This window comes from Panthera uncia (assembly GCF_023721935.1).
Source record: "Panthera uncia isolate 11264 chromosome A1 unlocalized genomic scaffold, Puncia_PCG_1.0 HiC_scaffold_16, whole genome shotgun sequence".
NCBI classification, from domain to species: Eukaryota; Metazoa; Chordata; class Mammalia; order Carnivora; family Felidae; genus Panthera; species Panthera uncia.
Genome location: NW_026057576.1, coordinates 16,543,238 through 16,565,477, shown reverse-complemented (window position 1 = coordinate 16,565,477; position 22,240 = coordinate 16,543,238). Strand labels below are relative to the sequence as shown.

General features: G+C 40.8%; 1 long non-coding RNA gene across 1 annotated transcript in view; it reads left to right on the top strand.

Annotated features, from left to right (window-relative positions):
• Positions 1-22,240, top strand: part of LOC125934115 (uncharacterized) — a 47,405-nt gene that overhangs the window by 5,560 nt on the left and 19,605 nt on the right. The gene's annotated exons all lie outside the window — the stretch shown is intronic.

The window sequence follows — 22,240 nt, the reverse complement described above, 5'->3', positions numbered from 1 at the left end:
CCGTTTTAGTAAATATGGTTAATATACATTACATTTCAAGCTGTTTTCTCTCCCAGTATGATTTAGAATGCAAATACCAGAGTTCATGAGTCTTTCTTTTATTCATGTGTTCAATAAATATTTATTAAGAACCCACCAAGTGCCAGGCACTGTTCTAAGCACTAAGAATATAGTGATGTTCAAAATTGATTTAAAAAATCCCTACTTCATGGAGTTCCTATTTTGGTGGACATAGATAAACAAATAAGTACATAAAATATATAGTATATGAGGCCATGATGCGTTCTATGGAGAAAAGGAAAGCAGGAAAGGAGTAGGAAATAAAAGGGGGCAGGGCCAATTTTAAATAGACCTGTAAATTCCCAGGTTCTTGAGGACTGACTGACATAAATCAGCAAGTATAAAAATGAGATTAAAATTAGTGGTCTCAAGAAAGATAATGGTGGTGAGCCTGTGAGCAGGGTCCTATTTAATGTGAGGTAAGGAAGCCTAAGTTTCAAAGACCCTCACGTGCATGTGCCATTTTGAGGACCCCATGGGGAGCTACCAATGAGTTCTCATGGTATTTTGTATTCTTTTACTTGAAAAGGACACCCCATAATGTAGAAGTTTTAGGTCCCACAAAATTTGGATCTGCCCTTGTTGTACACATTCAGTGGGCAGGGAGGCAATGGTGTGGATCATGCTAGAAGCATCCAGAGCACCCAGGATGCCCACTCAGACCTGCTGCTGCATAATTATCTGCCATCTCAAAACCACTGGTGGATTGCATTATTGTTCTCCACTCTTCACCCCACCCCTGCCTTTCTCTACCACCTTAGTCATGGGATTTCACAGCTCATCCTACAAGAGACAGGATCCTTGTCTCACTGATGTTACCTTTAACTATAGGGCTTGCTTAGGCGAAAGGAACATTCTGAATGCGATGAGAATAAAGACTTTAAAATATGCCTATGGGCTGGTGATTTTCCTTTTGTGCTCTTTCCTTTTGTCATGAAAAGAATCTGTCCAGCGTAGCCTTCTGGCCTTGTTCAAGGAGTAATACCCAGAGCAGATCTGAACTCAAGCTAAGCCTGAAGCCAGGCCCAGCTAAGCCCGCCTGGATCAGTTGCACCCAGTCAACCCACAGACAAGAGTGAGAAATAAATGCTTATTTTTTGGTACCAACCACGATGAGATTTTGTGGTTTTCAACTCTTTGCATAATTGTAGCAACAGCTGACTGATAGAACAAATTATGCAATTTTGTCAGCTTAGGCTAAACTATGCTGCAGTAACAAAGACCTCTACATTTATGGCTCACCTTAGATGCCATCATGGGGCAGCTGAGGCTCTGTTCCGTATTTTCACTCAGGGATCCTGTCTGTCAGAAAGGCCCTTGTCTGGATTTACTGGTCTCCTAGTGGAGGGTACAGAGATGGGGACTCTGTACTAGCTCTGGAGACTTCTGCTTAGAAATAACACACACATGACTTCGCTCACATTTTACTGGCCAAAATACATTATACAGCTGTACCTGCTTAGGGCAGGAATGCACAGTCCTCTTGCATGGAGCCACACAGAAGGAACGAACCCACAGGAAGGCCTCTACCTCGGGTAGAAGCAGCGGATACTTTGAAAAATAATAAAAATCTACCACAACAAAATAGCTTGAACATTTTGGGTAGACACAATGAAGGCATGGGTTGACTCTAACTTGTGCCACATCACTTTCTGATTGACTGAAATTATGCCATAACTTGAATCTGCAAAGCAGAGGCTGTGTTTGTGTGCTCCTGTGGATCATACACCTCCTCTCATGGGATGTGCCCATCACTCTTCCTAGGACAGACAAGCAATGATAGAAAGCCTGTAATTTTCTCCCTAAAACTATCAACACTGCTCTGCTTTCCAAGCATCAGTGTTTTCCATGGAAAAGAAATTAGATATATAATGAAGGTTCCAAATAAAGCAAGACAATTGCGCAGGGAAGCCATGGTGGTATAAGGCCCCCCATTTTCCTTTGTTGCTCTGGAACAGGGAGTTCCCAAGTGTTTGGACGTCGAAATTGATACTGCTGACCTCGGAATTCATCCAACTCCCACCATCCCCTTCACACCACAAAAGCCAAGTTTTATATTTCATCCTAGCATGGAAGGAACATTCTGTAATTTCTTTCACCCATGAATTACTTTCTAAAGAACCAGTAAATCAAAGTTGTGCATAATTTCTCTTTCCCTCCCTCTCTCTCTCTCTCTCTCTTTTTTTTTTTTTTTTGAAAAGTCATCTTTATTATTGTGTGGTTCTTTCTGGCATTAGTATCTTGCTCATAAATCAAGATGGTCACCTTCTGTGAAGGGGGTTACCAAAGTATAATTTAACCATCCACCTAGCCACTTGAGCTAGAGACCTAGGTATCTCCATAATCTTTTTCTCTTTTTTCTCTGCTACCATGGCCTTAGTTCAAGCCCTTAGAAATATTTGCTATGTTATTCTCTTAGCCTTCTAATGGCCTCCCAACCTTGAATCTCTTCCGTCTCTACTCCCTTAAAAATGCCAGTAAGACCAGAGATTCTTCTAGTACTTTCTTTTGGTAACTGGCCTAGGGAAGTTTGGGATGGTTTGTGATCTATTAGAAATAAGAGATTGATACCTCAGGTAAATTGGGCATCAAATAATGAAACTTTAGCTGATAATTTTGCATTTTCTTTTGATATGTGGTGTCTTTTTGGAATCACGCCGCCTCCCCAAAAAAGCAAAAAGATAAATAGAATCTATTTTGGAGTCTCCTTTATCAGAAGAGCTTAGGAAAACAAAAGGCCTCAATAATAACAAGGCAACTCAAGGTATTTGAGATCTTGATTAAGCACTTGTGAAAGGTGATAGAATTTCATGAATCCCTGGCTCATGGCAGTCACTAAATACTTTTTGTTCTCCCAAGGAATAGCAAATGATTGCTTGCATTGAAATTTTAGGAAGATACTGGAGTTGGCACAGATCCACAGCTGTAAAGTACATGGTTCAGGGAAGGATCAAGGAAAAGAATAATATTTGGATTTGGATCCCAGAAAGATTTTTAACCCACCCTCTATAGCTCATCATTTTATTTGTATCTAGCTTATCCTTCCCAAGTTTCTTTTGAAAAATTAAGCATGTGTTTGTGTGTTTTTGAGTGTGTATGTATGTATATATTTGTGTGTGTGAATATGTATTTACACAAACATATATAGGTATGTATATATATATACTTATATTTACATACGTATGTTATATATATAATTTCCCCTTATTTCTTTTTTAAAAAAATTTTTTTATGTTTATTTATTTTTGAGAGAGAGCACAAGCAGGTGAGGGGCAGAGAGAGAGGGAGACATAGAATTCGAAGCAGGCTCCAGGCTCTGAGCTGTCAGCCCAGAGCCCGATGCTGGGCTTGTACCCATGAATATGAGATCATGACCCAAGCTGAAGCCAGAGGCTTAACCAACTGAACCACCCAGGGGCCCAATTCCCCCTTATTTCTTATACAAGGTAGCATACTATATATTTATTTGCAATGTGCTTTTTTTTTAGCTTCTGAATATAGTTTGAAAATAATGCTATACCAGTTCATAGAGCTCTACCTTAGTATTTTTCATTTTTCACTAACAATCTATTATATGGCTATCTTATAGTTTATTCAGTCAGTTCTCTCAGAATGGTCCCAGTTTTTCTCCAATATTTTGTTATTTCAAACAATGTTGTAATTAGTAACTTTGTGCAAATGTTGTTTCAAATTGATTCATGTTGTGGACAGGTACCTTCACAATACAGTCCCAGAAGGGAGATTGTTGGATAGAAAGGTAAATGCATATGTGGTATTACTGGATACTGTTAAATTCTCTTACGTTACGTTTGTGATAGTTAATTTTATGTGCCAGCTTGCTGGGCCATGGTGCCCAGATACGTGGTCAAACATTATTCTGTGTGATTTTGTAAGGGTGTTTCTTGGGTGAGATTAACATTTAAATTGCTTGGCTTTGAGGAAAGCAAATTGTCCTCCAGAATGTGGGTGGGCCCTCACCAATAAGTTGAAGACCTCTATTGAGCAAAAGACTGACTTTCCCTGAGCGAGAGGGTAATTTCTGCCAACAAACAGCCTTTGGACTTCAACTGAAGCATCAGGTTTTCCTGGGTCTCTAGCCTGATGGCCCACCCTGCAGATTTAGGGCTTGCCAGCCCTCATAATCATGGTAGTCAATCCCTTAAAATACATACATTCACACCTACATACACGTACACGTACACATACACGTACACGTACATATACATATACATATACATATACATATACATATACATACATCCTATTGGTTCTGTTTCTCTGGGGAACCCAGGCTAATTTTGTGGTTATACCATTTTGCACTACCAGTAATGTATGAGGAATGCCTCTTTGCTAAGCATTTGAATTTTTGCCAAACTGATAGGTAAGAAATGGTATCTTGGTGTAGTTTTAATTTGTGCTTCTCCTATTATGAGTGAAATAGAGTATCTTTTTATATAAAAGACCACTTATATATTTTCTCCAGTGAAGTACCCTGAGAAGATTTTTATGACGTAAACATCTCTTGTTGTGGACCAAGCTAAATTGCTGTCAGAAAGATAGACTAGGTCTCCAAGGTTAATGTAATCACGTTTCTAATAAGCATAGCCATTCCTCTGTAGAATTCAGAGTACTCATACCCTTTATTTCACTGTACTTACATTTCATTTTTTGTTAGCCAGTATTTGAGTAGCAAGATAGTGTATACCGAGGAATTCTCTTTGATTAAATGTGTCCTGATAAGATTCTAGATTTTACAACACAATTGAGAAAACTCTCAGGTGTAAGAGATGCTTTGTTGGGCACCTGAGTTCCTGACCTGGCATCTTTCTATTAGGTAGAGTAGGGTTTTCTTTCTCCTTATCCTTCATCTTACATGCCCACCCCCCACCCCACACCCCTCCAGGCTTTCTGAAGTCGTCTTTGTACTGATTGAATAAACACAAGTCTGTGCTTTTTCCCTGTATAGCCAAATGCTTTCTTTTATTAACACTAGCAAGTGTAAATAGCTTCTCAAAAGGTACAAAGTGAATGCATTTCAAGTCAAATCTGCCTCCAAGGTGCTAACTCTGAAGAAAACTTAACTTTAACATGAACATTAGTTTCCAAGGTGGATTGCGTATCCCTAAATGATCATCCATTTTCCCAAAACTGCCAGCAGGAAATGTGTTTGATAGGAATGGAGATAGAAAGGACCAGCAAATAGAAAGCTAGCATTTCTCCAATAGCTGATGGTTGCCATGTGGCAGCATGTGAGATGAATACACCTTGCAGACATGTTCTGTTTTCTTTAAGTTTGAATTACTTGCATTCATCTAAAAGCTCAGAAAATTTATTGAGCAATTTCGTTGTGGACAGTTCCTCATTTTTCTCTACCATTTTCTTTCAAACACGTTGTGATGAATGCATGTAATGAATGCAAATGTTGCTTTGCCTGGTGGAGGTGTAATTCTGTGAAAAGTTCCCACAAGGGAACTTCAAGAGTTTTTAAAACTCTGAATGCTTACTTAAAAAAAGGGAGAGATCTGGCAATGCTGGACCAATATTCCTCACTGATTATAATTCATATGGACATCTTGAGCAAGACAAACAGAGGTGGAGGCATCACACCTCCTGATTTCAGACTATATTATGAAGTTACAATAATCAAAACAGTATGATCCTGGCATTAAAATATAGACAAACCAATGGAAAAGAATAGAGCCCAAAAATATGTTCACACATTTACATTCAACTAATCTCCAACGAAGGTGCCAAGAACACGTAATGGGGAAAGGGTAGCCTCTTCAATAAACGGTGGGAAAATTGGACATCCACAGGCAGAAGAATGAAATTGGCCTCTTCTCTCACACCACATACAAAAATCAACTCCAAGTAGGTTAAAGACTTAAACAGTACTTGAAATTATAAGACTACTAGAAGAAAACATAAAGCAAAAGCGTCCTGACATTTGTTCTAGATGATTTTTTGGATATGATCCCCAAAACATAGGCAAGGAAAGCTAAAAAAAAAAAAAAAAAAAAAAGACACATGGAATTGTATGAAATTAAACTTCTGCCCAGGAAAGAAAACAATCAACCGAGTGAACAAACAACCTATCAAATGGGAGAAAATATTTGTAAATCATACATCTGATAAATGGTTAATATCCAATACATAAGGAACTCAATTCAATAGCAAACAACAAAGAACCCGATTTAAAAATGAGCAAGGCATATAGCCATGTCTTGGAAGAAGATATACAAATGGCCAACAGTTAAAGTGTTTTTAGCATCACTAAGCATCAGGGGAAATGCACATCAAAGCCACAGTGCTGTATCATCTCACACCTGTTGAAATGACTATCATCAAGGAGATAAAATATAACAAGTGTTGGTAAGGACGCAGAGAAAAGGGAATGCTTGTGCACTGTTGGCAGGAATGTAAATTCGTACAGACATCATGGAAGATAGTATGGAGGTTCTTCAAAAAATTAAAATAGAACTACCATATGATCCAGCCATCCCACTGCTAGATGTATATTCAAAGGAAACAGAACCAGTATCTCAAAAGGACGTCTGCTCTCCCATGTCCATTTTAGCATTATTCACACTAAGCCAAAATATGGAAACAACCTAAGTGTCTGTTGAAGGATGAAGGGGTAAAGAAAATGTGATATAGGGGCACCTGGGTGACTCAGCCCGCTAAGCCTCTGCCTTCGGCTCAGGTCATGATCTCACAGTTCGTGGGTTCAAGACCCGTGTCAGATTCTGTGCTGACGGCTCAGAGCCTGGAGCCTGCTTCAGATTCTGTGTCTTCTCTCTCTCTCTGTCCTTCCTCTGCTCAAGCTCTCTGTCTCTCTCTCTCAAAATAAATAAATGATCACCTAAAAAAAAAAAAAAAAGAAAGAAAATGTGATATAAATATATACACTAGAATACTATCAAGCTTGAAACAAAAGAAGGAAATCCTACCAGTTGTGACAACATAGATAAACGTGAGGGCATTATGTTAAGTGTGATAAGCCAGACGCAAAGAGATGAATACTACATGATATCACTTATACATGGAATCCAAAAAAACAAATTCACAGAAGCAGAGTAGAATGGTGGTTGCCAGGGTCTGGGGGTGAGGGAAATGGGGAGATGGTGGTCAAAGGGTACAAAGCTTTAGCTATGCAGGGTAAGTTTTTTAGATCTAACGTGCAACGTGGTGACTCTAGTTAATAACACTGTATTGTACACTTGTAACTTATTAACAGAATAGATCTTAAGTGTTCTCACCACACACACCCACACAAATGGTAACTATTTGAGGTGATGGAAATGTTACTAGCCCGATTATGGTAATCATTTCACAATGTACATGTACATCCAAACTTCATGTTGCACACTAGAAATATATACAATTTAATTTGTCAATTATACCTCAGTAAAGCTGGGGGGTGGGGGAAAGAAACCAAACTCAATGTCAATTTATGCATGATACCTGGAAAAATGTTCTGTTCCTGCCTCTGGTTCACAAAGTAGTTGCCTGTGTCTTTACTATAGATCTCATCATATCTCTTGTGTTTATGATTACCCATCTTTCTATATACCTCATGATGGAGATTTCCTCAAGGTCAAAGGTCTATGTGTCTTTGGATCCGCAGCACCTATCTGGCACGTAGTTAGATGTGATATATGTTTGTTTGTTTTCTGTGAATAAGCAATGAATGGTCTCTGGATCTAAAAACAGTAGAACACCAGGAAGACAGAACAATATCGCTGTCTGAAAGACCAACATCCAAAACTGGCTCAGCCCCTGGGCTGCACATCATTGGTTTGGACTAGTCTGTTTGCAATTCATACTTGAAAACCTGAAAATCAATGGAGATATAACCCTCCTACTCCAAACAGATAAAGTTTCCATTTTTGATTAGGTCAATCTTAGCTATGTAAAGTGAATTAAACTCATTATCTAACATTTCCCAGGGGCAACACAGCCACCCCAGGAGAGCTAGAGGCCCATGGGAAGAGCATTTACGTATGAAAAAAAGTTCTAAACACAGGCCCCTAAGAACCACAGCACACAGTCACTTTGAACATTCTTATTTTTCTTATTCCTTAGGATTTCCTTAACTTTTCCTTTTGTTTCAAAAACAACATCTGTGAAAAACAAAGATCTTTTCCTCCCTTCTTCTTCCAAGCCCATTGCCAGCTAAGAGGGACACGGGGGTTCATGGTTCCTGAACTTTAAAATCTGATCCAGTGCTCGTTTCGGCAGCACGTATACTAAAAGTCCGATCTAGGTCGTCATTTGAGACTAGATTGGATCTGACAGACAGTTTTGTCTGCCTCAGAGAAACTATAAATTTTTATAAAGCCTGGCTTTTAACAGCCGAAAGGCCAATCTCATCATGGAATAGGAGAAACGCGCAGGGAGAGACCGAGGAAATTCATCTCTGGAAGCTCGCGAGTCAGACGTTTTCTAATGGAACAAGATTCGGAACTGGTTGCTTTCAGAAGATATTAAACTCCACCTCGGGTCTCATCGGGCCGGGGGTCCTCGGGGATCTTGCGGACCAGAAAGCTCCATGCGAAGGAAACATGACAGAAATTGTCATTCCCCTTGTCACTCGGAAGAGCCACCTGCTCCTGGGTTAAAGCCGCTTTCTCTTCAACTCGCCAGCATGCTAATTAAAGAATGACTGCAGGATGGTGCAGCTGCCAGGCGCTATGAAGATCCATCACTGTCTTTTTATACGGTTAGGCGAACGTTTAATTAAAACTGCATGCACCGTGTCTGCCCTACCCACCAGCACAGCTACATTTCATTTACCTGAGAAGACCATTCCCTATTAGTATCTTTCAAGAGGTAAAGCACGCTGAAACAGACTTTGCTGAAATAGTTAATGTCTCTGTACATGATTTAATTAAGGGCGTCAGGAATTACATCAGGACAACACGAACCTGACTTTCCTTGGGGTTCCTGTTGTGCCTCCTGATAACTAGTCAGCTGTCTCTTCAATGGCATCCTCGTCTGGAGAAGACGGCAGAGAACCGAGGATGGGTAGGAGTGCTGAGCCTGGCTCTGTTACATGTTACTCGGGCATACGAGTGTTAATGCGCCGAAAAGCCCTCTTTTTGGAAAGAGAGAGAGAGAGAGAAACTCTGAGAGGAGATGGAAACGGAAGGTGCTCCCAGGACTCGCTTGTTACGGAACTCTTGCTGACGACTGGCATGATCATCCGCGCTGCAGACCTACACTGAGCACCCTCTTGAAACAAAATTATAGGCAATTTCTTTCGTTTTGTTTGAATTTTGAGCTTATGCACACTCCCCTCCCTTTTAATCGAGCAAAATATTTTGGCTGGCGGTAGATTTTAGCTGGAAAACATGCTGCATGCCACAAAATTCGAAAACAAATTGTAACTATGGATGGATGCTAACTTCAGGTCAAAGTAGAGAAAACTGTCTTACGCGAGGATCTTGAAGACTGGAGATAGTCCTCTCCACTTGTGAGTTTTCAGGTTAATGTTTTCGGATCAAGTACAACGGAAAGGGGTAAAAATGAGGCTTAAAAGCCCTAGGTCCGCTAAGAGCTGAGCCTTAATTACAGATTCCCCTGCTCAGCTTCAGGGAACAGAAGCTTCCCTGGAGGTGGCCCTCTCAGTCTCTCTGCTCGGCAGATCTCCAGATGGCTTTAACAGTCCCTCGTGGCCCTCTCAGTCTCTCTGCTCGGCAGGTCTCCAGATGGCTCTAACAGTCCCTCGTGGGTGGGATGGCTTGTCCAAAAGAAGCAATGGTGGGGTGTGGCAGGAAGTGTAAGAGAACCATCATGGGCCTTGACTGAGCTGCAAATTGAACCCAAAGAGTTTTGGATTCCATTGGCTCTCCCTTGCCAGCATGCTTGACATCCCAGCGAGCACTCGTCAAGCACAACCAGACCATTTGTTTCCTTCAGACTTTCCAGCACCAAGGTGGTTTCCCTCCCAGAAGAGCGAGGGAGGCATGTCCTCGTCACCATTTTGAAGGGGCAGACTCACGATGTGCTGCCACTGGGGCTGCAGGTTGGACTTCACAGTTATTTTTCTTGCTGAGGACCCAGAAGGAAGTTTGCTTGGAAATCTGCGATATTGTCACATCAATGCAGTAAATATTTTATCACCCTCGTACTGGAACAGCTTGGTACCTCACCAGCCATCCCTGGAAAAATGGCTCCCTCCCTCAAAAAAGAGTTTCTAGAGCACCTGGGTGGTTCAGTCGTTTAAGTATCTGAGACTCTTGATTTTGGCTTAGGTCATGATCTCATAGTTCGTGAGTCCAAGCCCTGCATCGGGCTCCATGCTGACAGCGTGGACCCTGCTTGGCATTCTGTCTCCCTCTTTCTGTCCCTCCCCTGCTTGTTCTCTATCTCTCTCTCAAAAGAAATTAAAGTAAACTTTAAAAAAGGGTCTCTAAGAGCAAGAGCTGAGAATGCCCAGGAAAGCAGTAGAGGAGACACATAGAGGAGGTATGAAACAGTAAGAGCTTGAGGGGAGAGCACTGTCTGGGAGCCTGTACCCTGGTGTGAATTGTGATCCATTTCATTCTAATAGTGTCAAAATGTATGACCCTGAAATCTCTGGAATCAGCCTTTTCCTTCCAGAGGTTTATTGTTATTATTGTTTGCTGTTTTTTCTCTTTAAGGAGAATATTCACCATCCTATAATCATGCCACCACCATGTTTTGATGGTGTGAGAGACACAGCCACTAACATATGGGTCTCTTTCTTAGTTTTCATTTGGGAAGAAACCAATGCGGAAACTAAGAAGGCACGACACACAGAATTGGGAGTGGGATTCCTTGTAAGCAACTTGATGGGGAAGCGTCAGACAATTACTTCCTAGCTAGTCTGTCTTAGATCAGTCCTAGGAGTGTCTTCTCCACCTTTTTGAATATTGAATTGATGCCCCGATTAAAAAAACAAATCAGACAATCAACCAGGAGGTTACAACTTGACTTGGGCCTTTCTGGTTTCAAACTTACCATTTACTGCAACCTACCATTGGCAAGAGTTCGAGAAAAGCACCGCGGCTCTAGCTGCCCAGTGTATTCTGACCCAGACGTAGGCTGGACTTGAAGATATTAAACCAGAAGCTCTAATTACAAATAGGTATGATTTCACCTGTTGTTCCTTCATCAGGATCAACTGATCCATGTGAATTCTCTTTGGGGAGAAATTTATAAGTGGAGGAGGTAAATATGCCTATGGGAATTCCCCCATTCTTCTTAAAAACACATGGAGTAAACAGGTTTAGATTCTTCAAAACCTAATTCATCAAAATTAAGTATCCATGATGACATAATTGAAGAGCCATTCATTTTCCTGTGAGTCAAATAAAGAGGGGGAAAAATTAGTTACCAAGAGTCAATTATAGGAAAGTAATGGAAAGTATATCAGAACAATATTTTGTTCTTAATTTATAAGCATGGCACTTATAGACCACTACTCAGGAGGAAATGGGCTTTGGATTGATTTCCCAGCAATGGGGTTATTCAGTTTCACTTTCCTGAGATGACTGGTTGTGGCTAAGAATGTAATTTGTGACTTTGTATTACAACAAGCTAATTGATCTTGGCCTTATTAGCACCATCTGGAAACGGTTGAAATGTACAGTCAAGACAAAGCAATAATTTGTAGAAAAAGTATAATGTGTATTTTTTGGGAGGTTCCCAATCATGGCTCTTGACAAGAGCCAGAAGTAGCCAATTCAGATGGGACAGTATATTAATCCGCTTAGGCTGCTGTCACAGAATCCCATAGATTGGGTGGCTTAAACAACAGAAATTTATTTTCTCACAGTTTTGGAGGCTGGGAGTCCAAGATCAGGATGCCAGGATGGCCAGATTCTGGTGGGAGTCTCTTCCTGGTGTGCAGACATCAGGATTCTAGCTGTGTCTTCACATAGATGGGAAGGGGACACATGGAGAAAGAGAGATTAGAGGGCTCACTCTCTGATGACTCTTGCTTTTTTTTTTTTTAAGTTTTTATTTATTTATTTTGAGAGAGAGAGAGTAAGTGAGGGAAAGGCAGAGAGGTGGTGGGGGGGAGAGGTAGAGAGAGAAGCCCAAGAAGACTCCATACTGACAATGCAGAACCCGAAATGGGGCTCGAACCCATGAACTGTGAGATCATGATCTGAATTGAAATGAAGAGTGGACATTCAACCTACTGAGCCACCCAGGTGCCCCCTGATGTCTCTTCTTGTAAGGGCACTAATCCTATGATGAGGGCCCACCCACATCTCAACCTAATTAATTCCTGAAGGCCTTATCTCCAAAACCATCACATGGAGGGTTAGGACTTCACCATATGAATTTTGGGGGAATACATTTCAGTCCATACAGTTAGCAAGAAACACAGACTGATAAATGCACTCTCAACTCAGTTGTGCTCTTATTCATTTAGCAATTATTCTTGGACACTACTATGGGCATACAACGAAGGCAAATATTACTATTTTAAATGTTTATTTATTTTTGAGAGAAAGAAAGAGAGAGAAGAGACAATCCCAAGCAGGCTCTGTGCTGTGAGCGCAGAGCCCAATGCAGGGCTCAAACTCACCAACCCTGGACATGAGAACCTGAGCTGAAACCCTGAGTCAGATGCTTAACCAGCTGAGCCACCCAGGTGCCCCAAGGATGCAAATATGATTATGACACACATTGTCTGACCTTGAGTAGCTTTTAACCTCGTGAGGAAGCTACACATGGAAATCAAAAATTGCAATAGGATGTGATAATTATTAAAATTTTTTTAAATCTTTATTTTTGAGAGAGAGACAGCGTGTGAGCAGGGGAGGAGCAGAGAGAGAGGGAGACACAGAATAGGAAGCAGGCTCCAGGCTCCGAGCTGTCAGCACAGAGCCCAATGCGGGGCTCGAACCCACGAAGTGTGAGATCATGACCTGAGCCGAAGTCGGACGCTTAACCGACTGAGCCACCCAGGCACCCCTAGGATATGATAATTATTATAATAAATGTTTGCAAAAGACATTACGGCAGGGCTTTATTACAGTGCAATAGGCTAGTCCATCATCATGTCCCCGACTTTCTTGAGAACCAACCACATGCCAGGCAATGTGCTCGGCACTCGGAATATAAAGATAAATAAAAACATAGAGTACTAGCTCAGCCTGAAAGATCCAGGAGAGAGATCCTAAAGAAAATGATGGCATATGTTCACCTTAGATGAGAAAGAATTATCCAGGTTGGCAAAAGGGGAATGTGCATCCCTGCAGGGAGAAGAGAGTGGGCACACACAATGGTGTGATGTGCTGGGGCACAGCAAACCCAGCAGGGTGGGTGGAGCACAACATCCAGGTGTGAGAACGGCCTACGCTGGTGGCCTGACTCCAGGTGGCAAGGATGGGAAAGAGGTGATAAGCAATAACCTGGATCATATTCCGAATACATTTTGAAGATAGAGCTATCCAACTGGCTGTGTAGGAGAAAAGTCAAAGACGACTCAAAGATTTTTGTGCAGAGAACTAATAGAATAGACTTACTATTGATATAAATAAAGACTTGTAGAAGGAACAGATGGCTGGGCTACCTGAGAATCAGGGGTATGGTGACTATGGAGACTCATTTATCCCACAAGTTTTTGGGGGGTGGGCCTGGAACTGAAAAAAAGATAAAGATTTAAGAACTCTTTAGTAAGTAAGTAAGCAAGTAGTAAGTAAGTTCACAGAGCCTGTGAACTTAGCGGATGAAGGAAGTGAGGAAGAAGGAGAGTAAAGTCTAGGATGACTGACTGCCAAGTGGGATTGTTAGATGGACAGCAGGGCCTTTCATCATGATGGGAGAACAGGAGGAAAAGGGATTTTATTGTGGGGAGGGGTCAAGCTCTGTTTTGTATGTGTTCGATTTCAAGGGCCTGTGATAGGGGCACCTGAGTGGCTCAGTAGGTTCAGCATCCTACCTCGGCTTAGGTCATGATCTTGTGGTTCGTGAGTTCGAGCCCCACATTGGGCTCGCTGCTGTCTGCACAGAGCCAGCTTCGGATCCTCTGTCCCCCTCTCTCTGCCCCTCCCCTGTTTGCACTCTGTCATAAATTAATTAGTTAACTAATTAATTAATTAAAGGTCCTGTGATACATCCAAGTGGAGACAACATTTAGGGCCTCTGAAGCTAAAGACAGTGCTAGAAATTTGGGTAATACTCTTCAGTGGTAGAAAATTAAGCTAGGGGGTGAATGAGAGGCATGTAAAGATTGGACAAAACGCAAAGAGAAGTGATGTAAGGACAGAACTTACATGAGCAACATTTAAGGAGACAATGAACCCAAAGAACATCAATCTGGAACTTAGTTCAAACCTTCCTATTGGAGAAAGTTACATATTATCTATACAGAAGAGTCATTAGAGGCTTAAGGACCAAGTCAAATTTTTATAATAATAAGAAGACAAAGAACTAGGTTTCAAAGATCAAAAGCAAGTTTAATGAAATTAATTCTCCTATGCTTTATTTTTGAGAAATCTAGGCTATCTGAATTTGAGAAAATATCTAAAACTTTTCATTAAAATGTGTCTTCAGAAAAGTACACATATCACAAGAGTAAAACTTGATGACTTTTCATAAACTGAACACATTCATTTAAGCAGACCCCCAAAAAGAAACAGTATATTAATGACGCCTGAAAAGCCCCTCCTTGGGCTCCTATCCAGTCATTACCCCATCAAGGTAACAATTGTCTCATTTTTTAACAGCACAGAATACTTTAACCAGTTTATGTACTTTATAAAAATAAAATCATACAGTATCTATTCTTTTGTGTCTGCTCCTTTGCTCCACTTTATGTCTGAGAGGTTCATTCATATATGTGTGGATATATATCTATATGCATTTACTGCTATATGGCATCCCATTGAGTGAATGTTCCATGATATAGTCATCAATTTTAATGTCAATGGGCACTCGGATCACTTCTAGTTTGGGACTAAATGTTGCTACTATAAATATTGTAAAAAGTGCCTTTTGGTGAATATATATAGAAGTGGATTGTGGGAGCATAAGCCGTGCCCATATTTAGCCCTACTTTTCCGAAATGGTAGTACCAGCTTGTACCAAGCAGCAGTGTGTGTGAGTTCCAGTTGCACTGAAAGCTTTCACGAGGGGAAATTGTTGCCAAGGGAATTCAACAAGAAGAAAATGGCCAAATCCCACGACTAAAGTTTTTTTCTCATTTTAATGTTTTAAAGGCTAAAGGATTAGAGATGGAAATAGGAATTGCTTGAGTACTACCTATATAATTTTCATTCTATCACTAGTGAACTACAACCTCCTCATCTTCCAAGTTAAAACTCACTTTCTCGAAGTCCAGCTCGAATGCCATTACTGACTCCATCAAGTTTATCCTCTCATCTAGTAGGGATGTCATTCATTTAAGCTCTTTTTCACTTTATGTTCCTCAAGCTCCAATGTAGTTTGGACACTTTGTATATCTTGTCTCCTCTGATTTATTACTGGCTTGAGTTGGCTTGAGGGCAGAGATTGTACCTTTCCTTTTCTTTTTTTTCTTTTTAGCATCATCACCTATTCCACATAGGCTTTTGCCCATAAAGGGAGGTTTTCATATACTTGTTTGGTGACTAAATAATTTTCACGTTTATTGGGCTGAGTCTCACTCATTACTCTCCAGCATCGCCATGTGTCACTATCCCCTTGCCCTAGAGAACAAATGACTAAAGACTTAATTTCATAAAACTTAAGTTTGAAGCTCATCTCCAGCTCGCCCCAGGGAGCCGGGTGTGGGAAGGAATGTGGAAGGAAGGCAGAAAGTTAAGCAATTTTTATTGTTCAAAGGAATGTGATGCAATATGCTGTCTTGGAGCTCTGGGGATTTAAATATCAGAGGGATTGCTGGCCGCTTGGGTTTGCATATGCAAACGGTTTGGGAATGCTCATCTGGTGTGCGATTGTGCCGTGCCTAGAACTGACAATGCCATCTGTTCCTTCCTCTACTGAACGATCGGACTTAGCCTGTCCTCTCCAAATGAGCACACGTGCATGTACACTCACACACACACACACACACACACACAGCCCCAACCCCTACCCCAGCCTAAACAGAAAACACTTAATTGGCTTTCCATTTCAGGTTTTAATCTCAGCAGGAAATTTAGATGAGTCAGGTATCTAAATCTAAATACAGCCAGAGTCAGAGTCAGATCTTCCTCTTTCATGGAGAACTGAGAGGTCCAAGTGGCTAGGAGACCGGTAATCATCACATGCAAAGCCACTCAGCATAGGAGAGGAGTTATAATGACAGATGGCAGTAGTCAAAAACAACAACAACAACAACAACAACAACAACAACAACTATAGAAAGAAGCATGCTGCTGAAAATGTATCAGTCAGACACGGGCAATGTGATAAAATAGCGATAGGAGATGATGGAACAATTTTTTTTTTAGTATTAAGAAGAACTATTGATGGAACAATTTTTTTTTAGTGTTAAGAAGAACTATTTTGTTAAGTATACTTGTAAATCTATCCATAGTTTGCAAATAGTAGTTATTTCCTTATGTCATCATCATCACCGTGAAATTACAGAAAAACAATGGAGCTCAGTGTCCCACAGATGCAACTGTGTTGCAGGAGATCATGTGCCCTGAACGGAAAGGGAGAAATTGAGCGACATGATTAATGAGCCGTAGGTGCAGAAAACATATGTCCAGTGTTTTCTGGGCTTGCCTCAATTGTATGTGGTTTTATTCTTTCCCAAATATAGGAGTGAAAGTTTCACGAAACATAACATAATTTGATTTTTACACAATGGCAAATCTTTTCACTTTAAAAAATCACAAATCAAGAAAAGTTTTATTTTTGGAATAGAGATCTTCATTTTGGACTCAGAAAATATGGCCATCGTGATGATGGCCTTTGGAAGATAGATGCACGTTGGTGTCGACATATGCAGGTTGCTGGAAGCAACAACCATTTTCGGCAACATGTTCTAGTTAACCTGAAAAAGAGTCGTTCATTCCAAAACACAGTGAAATGCTAGATAAAATGTAACAAGCGTTCTTTCCAGTGTAGTAACAGAGCTTGTAAGACAGTAAGAACAATTCCTGTGGAGCCAAAGTGAAAAGGAAATTGAAAACCTTCGAGGTAAGCTTGTAAGCTGACTCTGGAAGACTTCTGTTTTGAGGAAGGAGGAAGTTTCAGTAACCTAAGAGCTTCAGTTTCATGCCCACTGAAGACTAGGTCTTGGGTAGCCTGGTGCAAAAGTTCAAGTCCAAATAGGATATCTGCAAAGCTTCAAAGTGTCTATCCCCAAATATGTAGTAATTACAAAGGGAAAAGTAGTCAATTTATGTGTGCGCTTCCTGGCAGACATCTTAGCCAAGTGACGATGAGTAACAGTAGCTCTATTCTGACCTCATGTACCTCTGGTATGATGCGTTTGGAAAGTGACAGCACTCCGGTGGTATCCTTCCCAATGATGCATGACATCAGCACAATCATGAGAAGACATCAAACAGACCCAAAGTGAGGGACACTCTACAAAATAATTGAGCATTACTCTTGAAAAATATCAAGGTCATGAGAGACAGGAAAGAATGGGGCACCGTCACAGACTGAGGAGACGAAGGGGTCATGTAAATGTAAGACAAGTGCCTATAATGTGAGATCCTGCATTAGATCCTAGAACAGAAAAAAGACATTAATTGAAAACCTGGTGCAATGTGAGAAAGTTTTTGTTTCATTTTATTAACTTTAGTAAATAGTATGGTAACAAGGTTAATTTCTTTGTTTTGATAAGTACACTGTGGTTACGGAAGATGTTAATGTAAGGGTGAACAGGTGTATGGGAATTCTACGCTATTTTTGCAGTTCTTCAAAACTAAAATTATTTCCACAAAAATTAACTGCTAAAACAGAAAAAAAAAAAAGGTACCAGTGATGCAGTGACCTCACTGTGGTTATAAAAGGGATCAAGAAAGAAGGTGAAACACTAAAAACAAAGGGCCATTAAATCACGAATAGATGAATTTATTAAATTCAACTCATCATGGGCTGGCAGGGACTCTCTCTCTCTCTCTCTCTCTGTCTCTCTCTCTGTCTCTCTCTCTCTCTCTCTCTTCACTATTATAGACTGTGTAAGAAGGTGTGAGACCATGCTGAAGTTACCCCTATGAGTTACAAGCCACGGCTAATGGAAACGTAAACCTCAAGAGGAAGCTGTCAGACAAGCAGGCACCATTGATGATGCAGGTTGGCTTGAAATTTCCTGGAAGCAGCTCCTTCCTCCTTTAGTAAAACGCTGCCCCGGGCACTGTGGCCTTAACGGAACCATGAAAGTAACAAGGCATTAAACCAATCTCGGACTGGAAAAGTGAGAGATGGCGAAAATATTCAAGTTAATCAAATCCACCTAATGATACATTCGATCGGCTTAAACCAGTTTCTCCAAGCCTTGTGGTCCTCCAGCTCCTGAGGTTTTGCTCTGGCATTCTGAAGAGAACGGAAGAAAATAGCAAGCAATGGGGCACCTGGGCGGCTCAGTTGGTTAAGTGTCTGACTTCAGCTCAGGCCATGATCTCACCATTCGTGAGTTCAAGCCCCACATTGGGCTCTGTGCTGACAGGTCAGAGCCTGGAGCCTGCTTCAGACTGTGTAACTCCCTCGCTCTCTACCCCTCCCCTGCTCGCATTCCCTCTCTCTCTCTCTCGAAAATAAATAAACATTAAAAAAAATAGCAAGCAAAAACTGATACGACTTCAAGGAAAATTAACAAATTCATTTTTCTCAATAGCTCAAGGACATCAAAAACTTTTTAATACAAATAGCAGACTTTATAGAGTGACAATAGTTAGAGAATACTCATTCTTTTTCAAGCATAAATGGAGCATTTACAAGATTGGCCATATACTTAGCTGCAATTCAAGTCTCAATATTCCAGATCATCTATATCACACGTACTGCTTTCTGTGTCAGTTATGCAGTTGAGTTTGAGATCAGTAACACAAAGATGAATAAAATTCCTCATACTTGTAACCTTAAAAACAGACTTTGAAGAAGAATCATTATGGAAGTAAAGTATTTGGAACAGAATATAATGGAGATACACACATGAGAACTTAAATGGCCCAACAAAAGTGGCACTTAGAGGGAAAACCATAGCATTATGCGACAGAAGAAGGATTTAGTATACTGAGCTAAGCATACACTTAAGAAGTTAGAAAAAGAACAGAATAAACCCAAAGAGAACAAGAAGAAAGAATAAGGAGCAAAATAGGAAATCAAGGTATTACAGAAAAAAATCAACAAAGGCAAACACTGGTTCTTTGGAAAGAAAAATGGGTAAGTCCAGCAATATTGATTTAAAAAAAAAAAGAAGGAAATTTCAAATGAACAAGATTAAGAATGAAAACAAAAGTGAATAGAGCATAGCAGATATTTAAGGAAAAAAAAAACAACAGTGCATGTTTATGGTTGAGTGGGTATTAAGAAGGACCTATTTTAGTCCCTCTGGGTTTCAGCTTTTTTTCACGGGCCGCTCCTTTTTTGGTTCACCCTATGCAATATTTTGGTCTTTAAAATGGAATATTCCATTTCTCAGGCATAAGCTCATCTTCTGGTGTATTCAGGCTTGTGCTTGTGGAATCTGTATAGCTCTTCAGTCAACAGAATTATAGAAAAAGATGAAGGTATTCAATCATAGCACCTCAAAGGAGAGAAAAGTCTCACCCAACACAGTGTTCTCTCGTAGTCAGACCGGTGGTGTTCCTTTTCCCACTATGCTCCCAGTCTTTGTTACCCCACTGGCTGATGCTCTTATAGCTAGTGAGAAGTCTATCTCTGCCCTAATCTCTAAGGTATAAAGTGACAGACAACTTAATTGTGGCAGATTTGGAGATCTGAGCAAAACAGATTTTTCTTTCACTCTGTGTTTTGATGAGCACTCAGAAGCTGGCTATGAAACCAACCTGCTATAGTTTCTGTCGAAATTTCTGCCCAACTGAAGGGGACTGGCATCATTTAACAGGGCACATTTGCCCAGGTAAGGGACAGTTGGTGGACACCACAGTTACAATCTGTGTTTAGATCTGTTGGGTTCAAATACTGCCTCTTTTCCTGTCCTCCCTTCGAGGTTAAATCGTGATTTCCTGTGACACATCGTCTCTCTATTTATGCACCTTTTATGTTTTCCATGCTTTGTGTGACTGCCTTAACAACTTCCAAACTGATACCAACATAGGTGTTCTGAATAATTTTACACTAAGGAAGGATGTTATTTAATTGTTTATAAAGCCCTAAATGCGATGTGCCCTCATCAGGCTCTGCAGGCACATAAAGTAAACCTTCCACGCAGTGAGAGCACATTTTGTTCCAATGGTAATCTGTCTCTTCACTTGAAAAATGAGAGAAAGATGGAGAATTGGAGCAAATATGCATCCTTTCCGTCCCACTTGACTAATAAACTGACAGTACGGGGACAGACTTCCCTCCCTTCTGAAGTATCTAAATTAATACTCGCAGGGATCACAGAAAGAGCTGTAATGTCTTGGGAACTGATTATCGCCAATTCTGTAATACCACAAAAATCCTAAGGATGCACTTTAAGATAACTGAGTTAACAATAGCTTCAAGTCTACCCGGTGTTTGAGATCAAGCCAGTGCAGCTTTGTGTGGTTTAAGTGAGAGGTTTATACCAATCACAACTATACTTTTTATTTATAACATTGTTCCGACACAAAATCTCTGTGCCTATGAATGTGCGTGTCTTCAAAATCTTGGGCTCACTGTAGAGAAAAAGTGGGAAGTTATGGGTAGGTAGGTAGGGAGAAAACAAATGTTTTCCCCTCCCTCTGTGGTATTCTTTCTCTTGCTTTCCCAATTTGGTGGAAGGAGCTTAAGGTATAAGAAAAACGAGGGCAAACTCCACTGCCCATTCTGTGGTTTCCCGTCCCTTCCTGTGACAACCATCCCTTCTTTTCCATTTTTAAACTCTCTTCTCCTCTCAGCAAATATTTACAGTTCTCTTCAATCTTAAAACCAGACATAAATGCATTAAATCCTGGATCCTTCCTCATTAGCTGCCCACTCTATTTCTCCCGTTCTCTTCTCAGGCAAGCTTCTTGAAAATTGCACTGTTCATCTCTCCTTCACCTCCACTTGATTTCTCAACCCATGGCAAGTTGGTTCCCATCTTCCCAGATTGTTTAACTGAAATTGCAGTTACCCAAGTTACTGAGAACCTCCTCTTGGCTCAACCCAATGGTCATGTCATTATTTGGTCTGTCTTTCACATGTTGAAACGCTGACCACATCCTCTTCTTAAAATTATTCTTGCTGTCATATTACTCTCCCCCAGATTTCCTCCCACTCTTCTGGTTGCTCCTTCACAGTGTCCTTCACTAACTCTTCTCCTTACTCTCCTCTTAAAACTTGTTGCTTGAGACTTCAGTTCTCACTCTTCCATTACTCTTTCCACTCTGAGTGATCTCACTTATTGGCTTAGTTTCCACTTCTACCTAAGCAAAAGATATCTCCCAAATCCCCATCTCAGCCCAGACCTTTTTCCAGAGCTCCAGGCTGGGATATCCAACTGCCTGTAAGACATCTAATGTTAAATATGCCACAAGCATGTCAACGTCAAGCCATGTCCCAAATTAAGTTCTTTGCTTTTTTGCTCCAAATCTGTCGAGAGTCTTTAGTTTCCTTTTCCAGAAACCTCAAGCCAAAAATCTGGAGTCATTCTTAACTCCTTACTGTCCCTGACTCTCCTCATCCGGTTCTAGGGAGAGAATCTGGTGCCATAGATTCTAAAGTCACAAGATTACTCATTTCTCTTTCCTCCTTTATACCAGACTGCTGGAGGAGGTCATCGGGAGGATGTGGCCACCTGTTGGACCCTTGAGCTGAACCTGGGCAATTGGAGGCCCCTCATTTCCTCTCCCATTGTTGGAATGTACATTCTACCCATCATTCTCATACAGGGAGCTGCCACAGGATGCAGCCTTGAAAGAATAATGTGTTATGGCTGTGTATAGGACTGAACTCCATTAGCTGACATATATTTGTTAGATGAATGAATGCCCCAAAGATCTTTCTAAAGGATCAAATGCCCAAATATTAGAAAATGAAGCTAAATGGCAAGAATTGGTCTTTGATCTGAATTAGGTCCAATGGGGTTTCTGGGTGGTTCAGTCGGTTGAGTGTCTAACAC